Source organism: Rhinoderma darwinii, chromosome 2 (assembly GCF_050947455.1).
Source record: "Rhinoderma darwinii isolate aRhiDar2 chromosome 2, aRhiDar2.hap1, whole genome shotgun sequence".
In the NCBI taxonomy this organism is placed as follows: domain Eukaryota; kingdom Metazoa; phylum Chordata; class Amphibia; order Anura; family Rhinodermatidae; genus Rhinoderma; species Rhinoderma darwinii.
Genome location: NC_134688.1, coordinates 331,154,383 through 331,175,451, shown reverse-complemented (window position 1 = coordinate 331,175,451; position 21,069 = coordinate 331,154,383).

The following is a 21,069-nucleotide window of genomic DNA, read 5'->3' as shown; positions in this document are numbered from 1 at the left end:
GTGTCCCTGCCTCGGCGTGGAACTACTGTCCCATACTGAAAACATGATTACAGTACGGGATAGTTGTCCTGCAGCGAGGCAGGGACTCCTAGCATCGTACATCACTATGATGCTAGGAGCCCGGCCCCCTGCAGTGTGTTCGGTCCGGGTCTTCCGGCCGAAATACGTTCCGTACATTACGGACGTAACATGGTCGTGTGAACCCAGCCTAAATCCCACACAAATATTACCGAAGTGTCGGAATTGTGAATAGACATTGCTTCCCGGCTTGAAGCGATGTCTATTCACTGTCAAGACACTTCAGTAACGTTAATGTGTGTGTATGCGACTGCACATCATGATCTAGCAAGATCGATATGTGCAGAGTAAATGAATGGAAAGAAGTGTATGACGCTGACACTTCTCTCCACAATGCCCACTTGGTCAAAAAGTAAAAACAGGCCCAGTCGTGCATTAAGAAAGTCATCAACATAAATCCAAAATAGGTCATAACTCTGTCAAAAATTATAATTTTTCTAAATAAAAAACACTACATTACAGCGTCGATCACATTATGTGGAAGATAGGGCACTTATAATGTGGTGACAGCCTCTTTAACAGAGTTCTTACAGTTACAATTGAAGTACCCTTTAATTTTAATTGAATAACCTTTTCTTTGGATGGCAAATAGAATCTCCTTTAACCCCTTAAGGACGCAGCCTAGTTTTGGCCTTAAGGCTCAGAGCCCATTTTTCAAATCTGACATATTTCACTTTATGTGGTAATAACGTGGGAATGCTTAAACCTACCCAAGCGATTCTGAGATTGTTTTCTCGTGACACATTGGGCTTCATGTTCGTGGTAAAATTTGGTCGATATATTCAGTGTTTATTGGTGAAAAATTGCAAAATTTAGAGAAAAGTTTGAAAAAATTGCATTTTTCTGAATTTAAATGCATCTGCTTGTAAAACAGACGGTTATACCACCCACAATAGTCACTAGTTCACATTTCCCATATGTCTACTTTAGATTGGCATCGTTTTTTGAACATTCTTTTATTTTTCTTGGACGTTACAAGGCTTAGAACATAAACAGCAATTTATCATATTTTTAAGAAAATGTCAAATGCCTTTTATTTAAGGTACCTGTTCAGTTCTATGTATTAGAAACACTGATAAAACACCCCATTTTAAAAACTAGACCCCTCAAAGTATTCAAAACAGCATTTAGAAAGTTTTTTAACCCTTCAGGCATTTCACAGGAATTAAAGCTAAGTGTAGGTGAACTTTGCAAATTTCATTTTTCTTGCGGAACTTCAATTTTATTCATTTTTTTTTCTGTAACACGGAAGGTTTTACCAGAGAAACACTACTAAATATGTATTGTCCAGATTCTGCAGTTTTTAGAAATGTCCCACATGTGGCCCTACTGCGCTCGCGGACTAAAACACAAGCCCTAGAAGCAAAGAAGCACCTAGTGCATTTTGAGTCCTCTTTTTTATTAGAATATATTTTAGGCAGCATGCCGGGTTTGAAGAGGTGTTGAGGTGCCAAAACAGTAGGAATCCCCCAATAGTGACCCCATTTTGGAAACTAAACCCCTCAAGGAATTCATTTAGGGTTGTTGTTACCATTTTGACCGCACAGTTTTTTCACAGCACGAATTTGAATTGGGCTGTGAAATGAAAAAAATGTCATTTTTCCCTATAAAATGTCATTTGTGATCAAAATTTCTTATTTTCACAGGGAACAAAATACCCCATTTGTTTGCCCAATTTGTCCTTAGTGTGGCAATACCCCATTTGTGGTGATAAACTGCCGTTTGGGCCCATGGGAGGGCTCAGAAGGAAAGGAGCGCTATATGTTTGTTGGAGTCCAGATTTTGCTGGATTGGTTTTCGGGTGCCATGTCGCATTTGCAGAGCCTCAGGGGTATCAAAGCAATGGAAACCCACCAAAAGTGACCCCATTTTGGAAACTACACCCCTCAAGGAATTAATTTATGGTTGTTGTTAGCATTTTGAGCACACAGTTTTTTCACAGCACCTATTTCAATTGGGCTGTGACATTAAAAAAATGACATTTTTTCCAATAAGATGTAATTTTTTATCAAAATTTCTTATTTTCACAGGGAACAAAATGCTCAATTTTGTTGCCCAATTTCTCTTGAGTGCAGCAATACCCCATTTGTGGCAATAAACTGCCGTTTGGGCCCATGGGAGGCCTCAGAAGGGAAGGAGCGCTGTGTGTTCTTTGGAGTCCAGATTTTGCTGGATTGGTTTTCGGCTGCCATGTCGCATTTGCAGAGCCCCAGAGCTATCAAAGCAATAGAAACCAACCACAAATGACCCCATTTTGGAAACTACACCCCTCAAGGAATTCATTTATGGGTAATGTGACCATTTAGACCCCATAGTTTCTTCACAGAACTTATTTGAATTGGGCTGGGAATTAAATAAATATATATGTTTTCCAATAATATGTCATTTTAGCTCAAAAATTCTTATTTTCACAAGAAACAAAATACCCCATTCTGTTGCGCAATTTGTTCTGAGTGCAGCAGTACCCCATTTGTTGTGATAAACTGCCGTTTGGGCCCATGGGAGGGCTCAGAAGGAAAGGACCACCATTTGGCCTACTGGGGATTTTCTAGTGTGAAGTCATGTATGCAGAAGCACCTGAGGTACCAGTACAGTTGAAACCCGCAAGAAGTGACCCCGTTTTAAAAACTACACCCTTATGGCATTCATCTAGAGGTGTAGTGAGCATTTTGACCGGAGACCTACACCCCATAAACTGTAATGTGGGTTCTCCCGGGTATGGCAATACCCTACATGTGGCTGTTATCAGCTGCCTGGGCACACAGCAGGGCTCAGAGGGGAAAGACGAGGGGGGATAAGCTGTGCAAGGGATGTATGATAAATTTTAAAACACTCTTTCATACAGAGCTCTGGTTATTCGGGACACGTGTCACATTGATATATTGTGTCATCCATTATCGCCCTCTTATAGCAGACTTTGCACCTCTTTTGACTTTTTCCCTTCTTGCCAGTTTGGGGAACTTCCCCTGGAAAGTGTTGCCGCCCTGGTACGATGCGTGTGGACCCGCTTCCAGAAGTACTGGGTGCCCCCCCTTCTTGGTCCCTAAAGATTAGGTTCTTGATAATCACCTCTTGAAATTCCAGGAAAGTTCCCGTCTGGCCTGCACATCGACGTAGCACGTACGCATTGTACAAAGCCATCTGTATGATGTGCACGGCCAGCTTCTTATACCACACCGCATAGCGCTGTAGGGCTTCAGGGCTTGATCTTACAAGTCCATCCCTCCCATGTACCTATTGTAGTCCAGGATGCAGTCTGGTTTGGGGGTGGCCTTTCCTTCATATATCCTAAACCTGTAGGTATACCCGGATGCACTCTCACAGCTTATACATCTTCACACCATACCTTGCCCTCTTACCCGGCAGGTACTCGCGGAATTGAACCCTCCCTTTAAAATGTACCAGGGACTCATCAATAGAAATACACTTCTCGGGGTGTATGCTTGGGAAAACCGGGCACTGAAACGGTCTAATAGGGGTCTCCGTTTATACAAACGGTCAAAACTGGGGTAATCTCGGGGTGGGCACGGCTCATTATCAGTATAATGTAAGAAGCGAAGTATTGCCTCATTTATTTATTTTTTTAGGTTCCAGTTCAGTTCTGAAGTTGCTTTGAGGGGCCCATATATTAGAAACCCCTATCAAACACCCCATTTTAGAAACTAGACCCCTCAAAGTATTCCCAACAGCATTTAGAAAGTTTATGAACCCTTTAGGTGTTTCACAAAAATTTAGAGCAAAGTAGAGGTGAAATTTACATTTTTTTTTGTCAGAAAATCCTCTTTATACCATTTTTTTTATAACACAAAAGGATTTATCAGAGAAACGCAAATTAATACGTATTGCCCAGATTCTGCAGTTTTGAGAAATATCCCACATGTGGCCCTAGTGCGGTAATGGACTGAAACACCGGCCTCAGAAGCAAAGGAGCACCTAGTGGATTTTGAGGCCTCTTTTTTATTAGGCACCATGTCCGGTTTGAAGAGGTCTTGTGGTGCCAAAACATTGGGAACCCACCAAAAGTGACCCCAATTTGGAAACTAGACCCCTTGAGGAATCCATTGTAGTTTTCTTGGGGTGCATGCGGCTTTTTGATCAGTTTTTATTCTATTTTTAGGTGGCGTGGTGACTAAAAAACAGCAATTCTACTATTGTTTTTTTATTTATTTTTTTTTACAGCGTTCACCGTGCGGTATAAATAAAATATTCACTTTATTCTGCGAGGCGATACGATTACGGCGATACCAGATGTTTATAGTTTTTTTTTATGTCTTATGGCGTTTGCACAATAAAATACGTTTTGTAAACAATCATTCACTTTTTGTGTTACCTTATTCTAAGAGCCAGAACGTTTTTATTTTTCAAACAATAAAGCCGTGCGAGGACTTATTTTTTGCGTAACGAACTGTAGTTTCGATCAGTACCATTTTTAGGTACATGCAACTTTTTGATCTCTTTTTATTCCATTTTTTGGGAGGTGAAGTGACCAAAGAATTGTGATTGTGGTACGGTTTATTATTATTTTATTTTACGGCGTTCATCGTGCGGGATAAATAACAAAATAGTTTTGTAGTTCAGGCCGTTACGGACGCGGCAATACCAATTATGTATAGTTTATTTGTTTGTTTATATATTTTTATTAATAATAAAGGACTGATAAGGGAAAAGGGGGGATTTTTACTTTTATTACTTTTAAATCTTTTATTTTCTTATTTTTACACATCTTTTTTTAACTTTTTTTTTACTTTAGTACTTTGTCCCACTAGGGGACTTGAGGGCAGGAGGCCCTGATCGCAATTCTAATACACTGCACTACATGCGTAGTGCAGTGTATTAGAACTGTCAGCTACTCACTGACAGCAAGCATAGTGGGTCCTGACGTTGTCAGGACCCACTAGGCTTCCGTCTATGGCATAGCCGGACGCCATTGTTTGGGGTCCGGTTGCCATAGTCACCATCGCCGGCCGCTATCGCGTAGCAGGCCGGCGATGGCAGCTTAACCCCTAAAAAGCCGCGATCTCTATAGAACGCGGCTTTTAAGGGGTTAATCGGCAGGGGACACAGCGATCGGTCCCCGCTGTAGGAGCTGTGACAGCTGCTGAACAAGACAGCAGCGTCACAGCTCCTGTATGTGTCGGGAGGACGGCCGAAACGGCCGTTACTCCCATGACGTACTATTACGTCATGGAGCGCGAACGATACAGCTGCCATGACGTAATAGTACGTCAAGGAGCGGGAAGGGGTTAATAACAGAACTATAATTCATGCAAGAAAGACATGTGAATATGCCATTGTTGGGTGTATTAACCCCCACCCGTCGTTAGATTTTCATTTCCGTTTTTTTCTCCCCAAGTTCCAAAAGCCATAACTTTTTAATTTTTCCATCGATATAGTCCTATGAGGGCTTAATTTTTGCGGTTCGAGCTGTAGTTTTTCATAGTAACATTTATTGTGCCATATAATGTACTAGGAAACGGGAAAAATAATATTTGTATTGTAGAAATAAAAAAACTGCGATTCCTCCATTGTTTTTTGTGCTTCGTTTTTACGGAATTCACTGTGCAATTAAAAAAACATGTTAACTTTATTCTGCAGGTCAATACGATTACGGCAATACCAAATATATATAGTTTTTTCTATATTTTACTACAAGCAGGGCCGGCCCTAGGATAGATGGCGCCCTGTGCGAAATGATCTTTCGGCGCCCCACCCCATCATTAAAAAAAAATGCCCCATAAAAAAATTATAATGCCCCTTTAGTGCCCCCATACAGTATAATGATATATTACAACCCCTTCAAGGACACAGTATTTTGTCCTCTAATTGTGCCCACAGTATTATGCCATCTGTAGTGCCACTACACAGTATAATGTCCGCTTAGTGGCCCCCACACAGTATAGTGCCCCCCTGTAGATTTTGCCATACAGCCTCCCTGTAGACAGTGCCATAATTCCCCACCTCCTTTTTGTAAATCGTGCCATACAGACCCCACCTCCCCCTTGTAGACATTGCCATACAGTCCCCCACCACCTCCCCCTTGTAGACATTGCCATACAGTCCCCCACCTCCCCCTTGTAGATCGTGTCATACAGTCCCCGCACCTCCCCCTTGTAGACAGTGCCCCAAACAAAAACAAAAATTGTACTCACGTTGGCCCCGTTCCCATGACGAACTGAGCTGCTCCATGACGGGACACTGTAGCCTAGTACAGGGTTTCCCAACCTTTTCGGACTCGAGGCAGCACTGGAAAAACAAAATCTACTCAGGGGCCCCCTACCAAAAATTGTTTTGAGAAAGACAAAAAACAGCTAAGAACTAACACTACACTCGTAGGGTATGTTCACACACGTTTTTTGTAAGGCAAAAAAAATCTGCCTCAAAATTCCTTCAGCAACTGACAGCGTTGTGGGACCTTTTTTTTGTGTTTTTTCTTAAGCTGTTGAAGCGAATGCAAAAGACGCAGGAAAAAAAACTCCAAACGGGCGCTGCAGGTATTTTCTGCCTCCTATTAATTTCAATTGGAGGTCAGAGGTGGAAACCACTTGAATACCATCAGCCCCCCACTCACAGTAATGACCGTCAGCCCCCCACTCACAGTAAAATGACCATCAGCCCCCCACTCACAGATTTCCCTGTGGGTAGCGCCACACAGCCCCCTGTAGGTAGCGCCACACAGCCCCTTGTGAGTAGCGCCACACAGCCCCTTGTGGGTTGCGCCACACAGCCCCTTGTAGGTTGCGCCAGACAGCCCCCTTGTAGGTAGCGCCACACAGCCCCCTTGTAGGTAGCGCCACACAGCCCCCTTGTAGGTAGCACCACATAGCCCCCTTGTAGGTAGCGCCACACAGCCCCCTTGTAGATAGCGCCACACAGCCCCCTTGTAGATAGTGCCGCACAGCCCCCTGTAGGGAGTGCCGCACAGCCCCCTGTAGGGAGTGCTGCACAGCCCCCTGTAGGGAGTGCCGCACAGCCCCATGTAGGGAGTGCCACACAGCCACCTGGTAGGAAGTGTCGCAAAGACCCCTGGTAGGGAGTGCCCCACATCCCACAGCCCCCTGGTAGGGAGTGCCCCACAGCCCCCTGGTAGGGAGTGCCCCACAGCCCCCTGGTTGGTAGTGCCACACAGCCCACAGCCCCCTTGTTGGTAGTGCCACACAGCCCACAGCCCCCTGGTTGGTAGTGCCGCACAGCCCACTGCCCCCTGGTTGGTAGTGCCACACAGCCCACAGTCCCTTGGTTGGTAGAGCCACACAGCCCACAGCCCCCTGGTTGGTAGAGCCACACAGCCCAAAGCCGCCTGGTAGGTAGTGCCACACAGTCCCCTGGTTGGTAGTTCCACACAGCCCACAGCCCCCTGGTTGGTAGTGCCACACAGCCCACAGCCCCCTGGTTGGTAGTGCCACACAGCCCACAGCCCCATGGGTGGTAGTGCAACACAGCCCACAGCCCCCTGGTAGGTAGTGCCACACTGCCCACAGCCCCCTTGTAGGTAGTGCAAGGACTACGAAATGACCCTGATAGCTGACGGGCAATAGACATTCAAAAAAGGACAACTGTGCAGGAGCACACAAAATACCCAGCTTTCCCAGCTATCAAATAAATGTGTCGAAATAAACTAAGATATAACTTTTATTTAGTCTGAGTAAAGGATTAATCCTTTTAGCTAGATTAAATAAAAGTTATATCTTAGTTTATTTCCACACTTTTTTTTGATACCCGGGAAAGCTGGGTATTTTGTGTGCTCCTGCACAGTTGTCCACTGTAGGTAGTGCCACACAGCCCACAGCCCCCCTGTAGATAGCAACCCCCCCCCCCTTCCAGTAAAGATAGCGCCACTGTAGCTCCCTGAAGGAGCGGAATCCCCATGTGGCCGGGGATTCCGCTCCTGGAGCGCTGCTTGATGCCTCTGTCCATATATGGACAGTGACATCAGGGAAAACTCCTGAGGCGGAATCCCCGTCCACAGCGTTGCAGACGCTATGACCGTCGATTCCACTCCAGGAGAAGCTCCTGTCGTCTGTGTCCATGACGTCATTGGCTTCTCCTGGAGTGGAATCCCCGGTCATAGAGTCTGCAATACTGTGACCGGGGATTCCGCTTTAGGAGTTTCCCCTGATGTAACTGTCCATATATGGACAGAAACATCAAGTAGCACTTCAGGAGCGGAATCACCGGCCACACGGGGATTCCGATCCTTCAGGGAGCTACAGTGGCGCTAGTAGACAGCAGAGCAGGGAGATACCTCCCTGCTCTGCTATAGTGCCCCCTGTAGATAGCAACCCCACCTTCCAGTAAAGATAGCGTCACTGTAGCTCCCTGAAGGAGCGGAATCCCCGTGTGGCCGGGGATTCCGCTCCTGGAGCGCTGCTTGATGCCTCTGTCCATATATGGACAGTGACATCAGGGAAAACTCCTGAAGCGGAATCCCCGGTCACTGCGTTGCAGACGCTATGACCGTCGATTCCACTCCTGGAGAAGCTCCTGTCGTCTGTGTCCATGACGTCATTGGCTTCTCCTGGAGTGGAATTCCGGGGATTCCGCACCTTCAGGGAGCTACAGTGGCGCTAGTAGACAGCAGAGCAGGGAGATACCTCCCTGCTCTGCTATAGGGCCGTCGCTACCGCTTTAGCAGCCACAGCAGCTGGTAGCGGCGCCACCGCCCTCATGCCCCGTGTCACCGCTAGCAGCCGCTATGGCTGCTACAGCGGTAGCGACGGCTACTAAGTGAAGAAGCGCAAGGGTGGAAAGGCGCCTGCAGTTAGTATCCCCGCTGGTAGTTGCAACGGCGCGGGGATACACACACCCGCTGGCGCCCCTCTTGCAGTGTGGCGGCTGGCGCCCTGTGCGACCGCACCGGTCGAATATAGCTAAGGCCGGCGATGTTTACAAGTAAAAAACAAAGTGTAAAAATTTTTATTTATTTTGTGTCACCAAATTCTGAGACTTTCATAACTTTTTTATTTCTCCGTCGAATAAGTGGTATGAGGGCTTATTTTTTATGGGATAAGCTGAAGTTTTTAATGATACCATTTTGGGGTACATGCAACGGTTTGATCACTTTTTATTCCATTTTTTGTGTGAGATGAGGTGACCGAAAAAATAACGATTCTGGCATTTCCAATTTTTTTTTTACGGCGTACACCATGCGGGTTAAATAATGATATATTGTAATAGTTCAGACTTTTACAGATGTGGCGATACCAATTATGTTTATTTACTGATTTTTTTACTATGCTCTAGGGGGAATATTGGAAAAGGGGGGTTTTTTGAACTTTAAATTTTTTTTTTACATAAAAAAAATCTTTATTTTCTAATTTTTACTTTTTTTATTAGTCCCCCAAGGGGACTTCAACCAGCAATCATTGGATCGCTTGCACGATATACTGCAATACTAATGTATTGCAGTATATCGTCTTTCTGACAGGCTTCTATTAAGCCCTGCCAGAGACAGGGCTTAGTAGGAGCACAAAGATGGTGGATCTGGGGGCCTTCATTAGGCCCCCAGGCAGCCATAGCAACTATCGCCACCATGCGATTGCATTGCGAGGGGCGCGATTAGCTGCTAGAGGGGGCACTCCCCACTTTCTAATCATTTAAATGCTGCAGTCGCTATTGACCGCGGCATTTAACAGGTTAAACTAACTAACATACAGTCGATACCCGCATCGTATGGTGCGGGTTCGCTCCGTGAGCTGTACCATACATCCCCTATCCGGCTATGACGTAACCATACGTCAAATGTCGGGAAGGGGTTAAGAAATGTTTGTTTGGATATAGGTATTTCTTTAACCCATTAGTGACCGCCAATATGCCTTTTTACGGAGGCCACTAATGTACTTTATTCTGATGCAATAGCCTTTTCACTGCGCTGCATCAGAATAAATAAACAGAGCAGGGAGCCATTAAATGCCCCTGCTCTCAGCTACCAGAAGTAGCTGAGGGCTGGGGCATACCTGCTAGAACGGGTGAGATCGATATAAGTATCGATCTCACCCGTTTAACCCCTCAGATGCGGCGCTCAATAGCGAGCGCCGCATCTGAGTTGTTTTGGAGAGAGGGAGGGAGCTCCCTCTCATCCCACTGACACATGGCGATAAGATCGCCGAGTGTCTGTGTCTCCGATGGCCACCGGGGGCCTAATAAAGTATTGCAGTGTGTTATAAAAGCGATCGGATGATCGCATATTAAAGTCCCCTAGTAGGACTAGTAAAAAAAAAAGCTTAATAAAGTTAATAAAAAAAAATGTGAACAAAAACGGAAAAACCCACTTTTCCCCCTTACAAAATGCTTTACTATTAAAAAAAACAAAATAAAGCAAAAAAGTTAAACATATTTGGTATCGCCGTGTCCGTAACGACCGTGACTATAAAGCTATTACATTATTTAACCCGCACCGTGAACGCCGTAAAAAATAAAATAAAAAAACAATGGAAAAAATGCTGTTTTCTGTGAATCCTGATCAAAAAGTCGCATCTACTCCAAAATGCAGGGGCATCACTGGGGGGGGGGGGCAGGCGGGCATGTTCCCCATGCGCAACTTAGAAGGGGGCGCCAGTGCCACCCCCTCCTGCACTATAATTGTACCTGCGTCTATAGGACACAGGTACAATTAGAAGCAATGAATGGCCGGGTACATTCAGCGCCTTTTGCGTTGTTGAAAAGCGCTGATTGACAGGGAAGCGTTCAACCCCAGGAGACCTGCGCAGAAGAGAGCAGGTCTCCATTGCTGCCGGACGGCGTGGGAACGGGATTAAACCATTAGTGACCGGCCCATCGTGTTTCTACGTCGGTCACTAACGGGCCTTATTCCGATGCCATAGACTTTTTACGTCGCGGCATCGGAATAAGTAAACAGAGCAGGGAGCTGTCAAATCTAGAGGCAGCTGAGGGCTGGGGGCATCCCTGCTCTGCCGGGTGAGATCGATATTAGTATCGATCTCACCCGTTTAACCCCTCAAATGCGGTGCGCAATAGCGTGCACCGCATCTGAGTGGTTTTGGAGAGAGGGAGGGAGCTCCCTCTCTCTCCCACTGACACCCGGCGATAAGATCGCCGAGTGTCAGTGTCTCCCATGGCAGCCGGGGGCCTAATAAAGGCCCCCAGGTCTGCCTGGAGTGAATGCCTGCTAGATCATGCCGCAGGCATGACCTAGCAGATGCCTGTCTGTGTTAAACGGGCAGGCAGTAATACACTGCAATACAAAAGTATTGCAGTGTATTATAAATGCGATCGCAGAATCGCATATTATAGTCCCCTAGTGGGACTAGTAAAAAAGTGAAAAAAAAGTTTAATAAAGTTAATTTAAAAAAAAATGTGAAAAAAAATGACAAAGTGCTTTACTATTAAAAAAAACAAAATAAAGTTAAAAAGTTACACATATTTGGTATCGCCGCGTCCGTAACGACCCCGACTATAAATCTATTACAAGAAAAAAGTGTAGAAAAAAATCCTCCAGCTCACCTTGTCACAAGTAAGTCAGCACACGGATCCCCGTGTCGGCACACGTCAGAAATACTTCAAAAGCAGAGGGGTTGGATCCAGCGCTGCAGGTACGATGTCTATTAAAACGGGAGTCTGTTCCCAAGTTTTATTGTATCTTGATTAAAATCGTAGCAAGTAAGCTACGTATAGTGGTTGAAGTGACAAGTGGGTATTGTCCAAATCCAGAGGGAAAAAGAAGTATAGGCGGTAGCCTACGCGTTTCTGACCTTCTCCAGGTCCTTAGTCATGGCTTATGGTCAACTTACCTGCAAACGCTGATGCTGCTGCAGAATCAACTGTAGCCTCTGGTGCCGATGTGGCCGTCACGATGCAGGACCTGTGAGTGACGTCACAGATCTGCACTGTCAGAAGCTGGGCGTTCTGAAGAGAAGAGGATGTTACTTCTCTTCAGAGCGCCCAGCTAGTGAAAGTATTAAAAACGCCCCGATGTACGCACATAATACACGCCCACTTTGACTTTTACTTTTAAACACACCCACTTGGACTTTTGCAAGCCTCATTTGCATAACTACAAAAATGGTCATAACTTGGCCAAAAATGCTCGTTTTTTAAAAATAAAAACGTTACTGTAATCTACATTGCAGTGCCTATCTGCTGCAATAGCAGATAGGGGTTGCAAAATCTGGTGACAGAGCCTCTTTAATGTAAATATTTATTCTGCCTCTAATCAGCACTGTAGTCCACTGTATGATCTGCAGCGAGATGATGGGTGGTATGATTATGATATGTTTTTTTTTTTGTGAAACAGCAGCTCCCAGCATATCTTTACCATTGTTTGGGCCATGCTGGGAGCTGGAAACAATTTAGTGCAAACCTATACATCAGGGGTTGCACTAAATTGAGCTGTATTTGTGCTGGTGCTGTATATATGTAATGAGCTTGGTTCTGGGGCTGTATTTATGTACCGAGCACTATTCTGGTGTTGTGTATAGAACTATATTGCTTGTAAAATGCACAAATGTTTTTATGCTCGAGTTACATAAAAAGAAATGTGGAAAATAAATGACACATCGATTGGTAGAGAAAACAAACATGGCGAGGGGGAAGGATATGTCTGGAAATAGATGGGGGGGGGGCGCCAAACTGAATCTTTGCTCCGGGTGATGGAGAACCTAGCTACGCCTCTGCAAAATGGTACCAATAAAAACTACAAGTCGTCCCGCAAAACAAAAGCCCTCATACAGCTGCATCGGCAGAACAATAAAAAAGTTGTGGCTCTTCAAATATGGAGACACAAAAAAAAAATTTTAGAAAAAAAAGTGTTTTTACTGTGTAAAAGTAGTAAAACATAAAAAATCTATACAAATTTGGTATTGTTGCAATCGTAAAAACCCGTTGAATAAAGTTATTGTGCTATTTATACCACACGGTAAACGGCGTAGATTTAGGACGCAAAAAAGTGTGCCGAAATTTCAATTTTTTTTCTATTCTTCCCCAAAATAAAGTTAATAAAAGTTAATCAATAAATAATATGTACCTCTAAATGGTGCTATTAAAAATACAAATTGTCCCTCAAAGTAACAGACCAATGGTTTTATGTTTTCGATACTCAGTATCTTCACTACAAATATGTCTGGCTCTGATAAATTGGCCTTTTGGTATACCTTTAAATGTTTGGGGGGCATGAGCACTGTCTCGTCTCAATAAATTATTCCTGTCTGTTGGTTTATAAAACAAAGTTGTCATCAGGTGATTATCGTTTTATTAATTTTAACATCAAGGTAGTGTATACTTTCAAGGTTGTACTTAATTGAATCAGATTATGACACTTATTGATATATGACATACATTTGTCTTGGGTTTCTTTACTACCTTCGCACAATAATACGACGTCATCCACATATCTTAGCCATATTTGAAGGGGCTACTTTGTACAAATGAGGATTCAAATGAGGCCATAAAGATATTTGCATATCCTGGAGCTGCAGAGGAACCCATCGACGTTCCTTGAAGTTGCAAGTATTAGTCGTTGTCAAACATGTAACTTCGGAGTGTATCTATAATTCTCCTTTGCCATTCATAATACATAATTATTCTAAGATTACACTATTGCCTTTTATCTCTTCCAAATAATTGCATAGTCCATAAATAAAGTATAAATTGTTATCCCTATAATATTATATAAACTAGTAACATAGAAAATATTAATACATTTATATAAGAAATAAAATTATCCGCACGAGTAAGTAACTGTACGTCGTCGCGAGAGGTTACTTCCCGCACGACGACGTACAGTTACCGGGAACCAGGAGGTCAGCTGTCGCCGACAGCTGACACTCCACTCTTGCCGGCCAGCGGTCCTTTGCCGCTGATTTCGGTGAATTAACCCCTTAAATTCGGCGATCGGTTGCAATCGCCGAATTTTAGGGGTTTCTAGCATATCGGCAGACCCCGGTCCGAAATCGCGGGGTTTGCCGATAGTTAGTATGGCAAACGGAAGCCAAACAATGGCTTCCATGTCTGCCATGAACGGAAGCCCATCAGGACCAACCTTCGGCTGGTCCTGATAGGCTTCCTGTCAGAGTGACAGGAAGTCACTGTGTTGTTCCCGATGCACACTGTCGGCGACAAGGTGTGCACCGGGAACTTGGAGATCAGCTGTCCCCGACAGCTGACACTCCAGTGTTGCCGCTGATTTCGGCAATTAACCCGTTACATGCGGGTCTCGATTGCGATCTCCGCATGTAGGGGGTTTGTAGCACATCAGCAGCCCCCATGCAAATGTGGGGGCTGCTGATGCTTGTGATGGCATCCGGAGGCCAGGCAACAGCCTCCGGGAATGCCATGTATGGAATCCTATGAGGATCAGCCTCTGCTGATCCTCGTAGACTGTCCGAGTGACTGTGACGTCACACTGACAGTTGGAATACATTACACTACCTAGGTAGTGTAATGTATTCTAGCAGCGATCAGAGCTGCAGGTCAAAAAAATAAAGTGTAAAAAGTAAAAAAAGTTAATAAAAATGTTTTATAAAAGTGTAAAAATAAAAGGTTTTGTTTTCCTATAATAAGTTATTCATTATAGGGAAAAAATGAAAATGTTAAAAAAAGTGCACATATTTGGTATCACCGTGTTTGTAACGACCCAAACTATGAAACTATAGTGTTAATTTTTCCGCACGGTGAACGCCGCAAACAAAATAAACGGAAAACTGTGAGCATCGCACCAAAATGGTACCAATAAAAACTACAACCCGTCCCGCAAAAAACAAGACCTCCCACAGCTTTTTTGACGAAAAAATAAAAAAGTTACGGCTCAGAATAGCGTGTGTCAGAAAATATATTATTTTATAGAAACTTAATTTTATTGTGCAAACTCTGCAAAACGTAAAAAAAACTATACACATATGTTATCGGCGTAATCGTACCGACCGGCAGAATAAAGTAAAACGTAATTTATTGCGCACGGTGAACGCTGTAAGAAGTAAAGAATTTAAAGCGCCAAAATCGCTGTTTTTTGGTCACATTAGCTCTAAAAAAAATCCTGTGGGGGTCAAAATGCTCACTATACCCCTAGAAAAATTCCTTGAGGGGTGTAGATTCCAAAATAGGGTCACTTTTGAGGGGTTTCCACTGTTTTGGTCTTTCCGGGGCGTTGCAAGCCCGCTCCAAAATCCAAAAGGCGCTCCTTCCCTCCTGAGCCTTGCTGTGGGTCCAAACATCAGTTTATCACCACATATTGGGTATTTACGTAATCGGGAGAAATTGCTTTACAAATGTTGTGGTGCTTTTTCTCCTTTATTCATTGTAAAAATGAAAAAATTCTATGTTTCCACAGACTAATTCCACTAAATTCTGCAAAAAAAACTGTGGGGTCAAAATGCTAACTATACCCCTAGAAAAATGCCTTGAGGGGTGTAGTTTCCAAAATGGGGTCACTTTTTGGGGGTTTCGACTGTTTAGGTACCACAAGACCTCTTCAAACCTGACATGGTGCCTAAAATATATTCCTAAAAAAAGGAGGCCCCAAAATCCACTAGGTGCTCCTTTGCTTCTGAGGCCGGTGTTTCAGTCCATTAGGACACTAGGGCCACATGTTGGATATTTCTAAAATCTGCAGAATCCGGGCAATAAATATTGAGTTGCGTTTCTCTGTTAAAACCTTCTATGTTACAGATTTGTTTTATTACAAATGAATTTCGGCAAAAAAAATGACATTTGCAAATTTCATCTCTACTTTGCCTTAATTCCTGTGAAACGCCTAAAGGGTTAAAATACTTTCTGAATGTGGTTTTGAATACCTTGAGGGGTGCAGTTTTCAAAATGGGGTGATTTATGGGGACTTTCTAATATAGAAGGCCCTCAAAGCCACTTCAGAACTGAACTAGTCCCTGAAAAAATGGCCTATTGAAATTTTTTTGAAAATATAAGAAATTGCTGCTAAAATTCTAAGCCTCGTAACGTCCTAGAAAAATAAAAGTACGTGAAAAAAATAATGCAAACATAAAGTAGACATATGGGGGATGTTAACTAGTAACTCTCTTGTGTGGTATTCCTATCTGTTTTACAAGCAAATACATTTAAATTTAGAAAAATGCTAGTTTTTTACAAATAAATATTGAATTTATCGACCAAATTTTTTCACTAACATAAAGTACAATATGTCACGAGAAAACAATCTCAGAATCGCTTGGATAGGTAAAAGCATTCCGGAGTTATTACCACATAAAGTGACACATGTCAGATTTGAAAAAAATCATCTGTGTCCACAAGGCCAAAACAGGCTGTGTCCTAAAGGGGTTAATATTGAGACATTGTTCTAATTTCACATCCGATTTATTGACCATTGAATTAATGGAATGGTTTTCACATAAATATAAACAAAGAAAACTCCTTCATGGAAATAACAAAGAGAGAAAAATAAATAAAATGTAACACTTAATTAACCCCTTAGTGACCGAGTCTGAAAAGACCTTAAAGGGAAGGTGTCATGATTTTTTTTTTTTTCATTGTATTGCTTTTAATAAAATGTAAACAAAAAATTTATTTATTAGTGTTGTGACCTTAAACTTTTTACTGTGTTCTTGCTTTTACTTCTCTATGGGGGCTGCCATTTTTTTTTTTCATCTCTGTATGTGTCGATTAATGACACATACACATGGCTGGCCTTGGATACGTTCTACCAGTGCGGTCGCACAGGTCGCCAACCGCCACACTGCAAGAGGGGCGCCAGCGGGTGTGTGTATCCCCGCGCCATTGCAGCTACCAGCAGGGATACCCACACTAACTGCAGTCACCTTTCCACCAGGGCGCTTCTTAACTTAGTGGCCGTCGCTACCGCTGTAGCAGCAATATCGGCTGCTAGCGGTGACACAGGGCATGAGGGCGGTGGCGCCGCTAGCAGCCGCTGCGGCTGCTATAGCGGTAGCGACGGCACTATAGCAGAGCAGGGAGGTATTTCAATGCTCTGCTATCTACTAGCGCCACTGTAGCTCCCTGAAGGAGCGGAATTCCCATGTGGCCGTGAATTCCTGGAGCGCTGCTTGATGTCTCTGTCCATATATGGACAGTGACATCAGGGGAAACTCCTGAAGCGGAATCTCCGGTCACAGCGTTGCAGACGCTATGATCGGGGATTCCACTCCAGGAAAAGCCAATGACGTCATGGACACAGACGACAGGAGCTTCTCCTGGAGTGGAATCGACAGTCACAGCGTCAGCAACGCTGTGGACGGGGATTCTGCTTCAGGAGTTACCCCTGATGTCACTGTCCACATATGGACAGAGACATCAAGCAGCGCTCCAGGAGTGGAATCCCTGGCCACATGGGGATTCCGCTCCTTCAGGGAGCTACAATGGCGCTATATATACTGGAAGGGGTTGGGGGGGGGGTTCTATCTACAAGGGGGTTGTGGGCTGTGTGGCACTACCTACAAAACAGGACAACTGTGCAGGAGCACACAAAATACCCAGCTTTCCCAGCTATCAAATAAATGTGTGGAAATAAACTATGATATAACTTTTATTTAATCTAGCTAAAAGGATTAATCCTTTAGCTAGACTAAATAAAAGTTATATCTTAGTTTATTTCCACACATTTATTTGATAGCTGGGAAAGCTGGGTATTTTGTGTGCTCCTGCACAGTTGTCCTTTTTTGAATGTCTATTGCCCGCCAGCTATGAGAGTCATTTTGTGGTATTTGGGCTGTGAGCAGTGTGGCACTACCTACCAGGGGCAGTGGGCTGTGTGACACTACCAACCAGGGGGCTGTGGGCTGTGTGGCACTACCAACCAGGTGGCTGTGGGCAGTGTGGCACTACCAACCAGGGGGCTGTGTGGCACTACCAACCAGGGGGCTGTGGGCTGTGTGGCACTACCAACCAGGGGGCTGTGGGCTGTGTGGCACTACCAACCAGGAGGCTGTGGGCTGTGTGACACTACCAACCAGGGGGCTGTGGGCTGTGTGGCACTAACAACCAGGTAGCTGTGGGCTGTGTGGCACTACCAACCAGGGGGCTATGGGGCACTACCAACCAGGGGGCTGTGTGACACTACCAACCAGGGGGCTTTGGGAAGTGTGGCACTACCTACCTGGGGGCTGTGGGCTGTGTGGCACTACCAACCAGGGGACTGTGGGCTGTGTGTCACTACCAACCAGGGGGCTGTGTGGCACTACCTAATAGGGGGCTGTGGGGCACTACCAACCATGGGGCTGTGGGCTGTGTGGCACTACCAACCAGGGGGCTGTGGGGCACTACCAACCAGGGTGCTGTGGGGCACTACCAACCAGGGGGCTGTGGGCTGTGTGGCACTCCCTACCAGGTGTTTTTGCGGCACTCCCTACCAGGGGTCTGTGTGGCACTCCCTACCAGGGGTCTGTGCGGCACTCCATACCAGGGGGCTGTGCGGCACTCCATAGCAGGGGCTGTGCGGCACTTCCTACCAGGGGGCTGTGTGGTACTCCCTACAGGGGGCTGTGTGGCACTCCCTACAGGGGGCTGTGTGGCGCACTCTACAGGGGTCTGTGTGGCGCACTCTACAGGGGGCTGTGTGGCGCTCTTTACAGGGGGCTGTGTGGCGCTATATACAAGGGGGCTGTGTGGCGCTATCTACAAGGGGGCTGTGTGGCGCTACCTACAAGGTGGCTGTCTTGCGCTACCTACAAGGGGGCTGTGTGGTGCTACCTACAAGGGGGCTGTGTGGTGCTACCTACAAGGGGCTGTGTGGTGCTACCCACAAGGGGGCTGTGTGACCCTACCTACAAGGGGCTGTGTGGCGCTACCTACAAGGGGCTGTGTGGCTCTACCTACAGAGGGAATCTGTGAGTGGTGGGCTGATGGTCATTTTACTGTGAGTGGTGGGCTGATGGTCATTTTACTGTGAGTAGTGGGCTGATGGTCATTTTACTGTGAGTGTTAATTGAAATTAATAGGAGGGAGAAAATACCTGCGGCGCACGTTTGGAGCTTTTTTTCCTGTGTCTTTTGCATTCACTTCAACAGCTTAAGAAAAAACACAAAAAAAAGGTCACATAACGCTGACAGTTGCTGAAGGAATTTTGAGGCAGATTTTTTTCTGCCTTACAAAAAAAACGTGTGTGACCATACCCTACGAGTGTAGTGCTTGTTCTTAGCCATTTTCTGTCTTTCTCAAAACAATTTTTGGTAGGGGGCCCTGAGCAAATTTTATTTTCCCAGTGCTGCCTCGAGTCTGAAAAGGTTGGGAAACTCTGTACTAGGCTACAGGATCACGCCGTGGCGCAGCTCAGTTCGTCAAGGGAACGAGGCCTAGGTGAGTACAATTTTTGTTTTTGTTTGGGGGCACTGTCTACAAGGGGGAGGTGGGAGACTGTATGGCACTGTCTACAAGGGGGAGGTGGGGGACTGTATGGCACTGTCTACGAGGGGGAGGTGGGGGGTTGTATGGCACGATCTACAAAAAGGAGGTGGGGGATTATGGCACTGTCTACAGGGAGGATATATGGCAAAATCTACAGGGGGGCACTATACTGTGTGAGGGCCACTAAGCGGACATTATACTGTGTAGGGGTACTACAGATGGCATAATACTGTGGGCACAATTAGAGGACAAAATGCTGTGTCTTTGAAGGGGTTGCAATATATTATTAAATATTATTAGACTGTATGGGGGTACTAAATGGGCATTATAATTTTTTTATGGAGCATTTTTTTTAATGATGGGGTGGGGCGCCGAAAGATCATTTCGCACAGGGCGCCACCTACCCTAGGGCCGGCCCTGCACATACAGAGATGGAATACGGCACATACAAACCCATAGAAAATGCGAACGGGAGCCGTTCCATTCTCAGAAGCGTATGTCGTCTGTGTGGGAACGGCGCATGCGCCGCTCCCACATAGACCAAAATTAAGCTAGTTCGTAGAGCAAAATCCGGCGCCATTTTCATGTGGACCGGAAGCCGCTGCCGGACAGTAAGATGACGACTTCCGGCCGCAGCTTCCGGCCATATGTTCAACGAAGCGAAGGTGCAAAGAGCGTAGACCAGCGGAGGCAGCGGCAGGAGCAGATAATTTATGTTGGTGTATGTGATGTGTGTATTATGTTCGTGTTTGTTCATGTGATACTGTCTGCTGAGCCCTATATCTAATCCTCCGACACTGTGCAGTCGCTCAGAAAATGGCGGCACGCAGTATAGGAGGTTTGAAGACCTTCAAACCCCTCCTTCTCCTGGCACTAGCCAGAAGAAGGGAGGGGGGGATTGTGTGAGGACGCTAGAGGAGAGTGTGTCCACCCCAAATTTGCAGAATAAATCAATGAGGTTACTTTACCACAGTGACCATGCTGAAATTTTGGGAACTGCTCCCTCTAGTGACCAGCACATGGAAATGTTATAAATTAGAATCTAAGTTATAATATTTCCTGACTTGTGAAAAAATAAAAAAAATTAAAACAATGTGTAATCACTCAAATACTTTTAACTGAAAAAAAATAATAATAATTTCTAGCGACACATTCAAATTTTTCAGGTTTTGCCTCTCTGCCTTTCAGCAGCCATAACTTTTTTATTTTTTCATTGACGTGGCTATATGAGGCCTTGTTTTATGCGAGAGAAATAGTATTTTTTTCCCCCACAGTTTGACTGCAGAGGGATTGATCCGCCGGTGATGCGATCAAAGAGGGGAATTCCCTTTGATTATGCCGCGGTCTCAGACCGTGGCAATCAAATGGTTAAACAGCTGATGTCCGAATGTTTTCCAACCCCAGCTGTGTTCAATAGGCTCCTCTGAGATCAGCGCTCACACAGTTTGTGCCACTGAAGAGAAATACCTCATAAAATATTAAGCATGTTCTCTCGGGGGTATGGCGATGCCATATACTGTGGATATAAAACGTCTACACTCCGCTGCTAAAATGGCAGTTTTTTGTCATGTCAAAAAATCAGTACAAGATGAATAATTTCAGAACTTTTTCCACCTTTAATGTGACCCATAATCTGTACAATTCCATTGAAAAACAAACAAAAATAAAATGAAAAACAAAAATAACGTGGTTGCCTAAGTGTGAACACCT